The sequence below is a fragment of the Salvelinus namaycush genome, chromosome 29, assembly GCF_016432855.1.
Source record: "Salvelinus namaycush isolate Seneca chromosome 29, SaNama_1.0, whole genome shotgun sequence".
NCBI classification, from domain to species: Eukaryota; Metazoa; Chordata; class Actinopteri; order Salmoniformes; family Salmonidae; genus Salvelinus; species Salvelinus namaycush.
In genome coordinates, this window is record NC_052335.1 from 14,670,005 (window position 1) to 14,670,692 (window position 688).

Here is a 688-nt window from a genome sequence, read left to right on the forward strand (position 1 = left end):
TAGAACAAGCATTTTGCTACACTCGCAATAACATCTGCTAACCATGTGAGCAATAAACATTTAATTAAGAAAACAGGTGTCCAAACTTTTGACAGGTACTGTATATTCATAATATCAAACCGGGTGGTTTGGGTCTCGGTATATCAGAAAGGGGTATGACGCAAAATGACTTCTAATTATGGTGTTAAGCAGTTAATAGCAATAAGGCACCACTGTGGTATATGGACAATATACCACGGTTAATGCCTGTATGCAGGCACTCTACGTCATGCAATAAGAACAGCCCTTATATTGGCCATATACATAGTGTACAAGTCATTAGGTACACCTGCTATTTTCATGACAGACTGAACAGGTGAAAGCTATGAGCCCTTAATGATGTCACTTGTTAAATCCACTTCAAATCAGTGTAGATTAAGGGTATGAAACAAGACAATTGAGACATGGATTGTGTTTGTGTGCAAATTCAGAGGGTGAATGGGCAAAAGAGAAGTGCCTTTGAACGGGGTGTGTTAGTAGGTGCCAGGCACACCGGTTTGACTGTGTCAACTGCAATGCTGCTGGGTTTTTCACACTCAACAGTTTCCTGTGTGTATCAAGAATGGTCCACCATCTAAAGGACATCCAGCCAACTTGACAGCAGTTGGAAGCATTGGAGTCAACATGGGCCAGCACGTGTGTAACACTT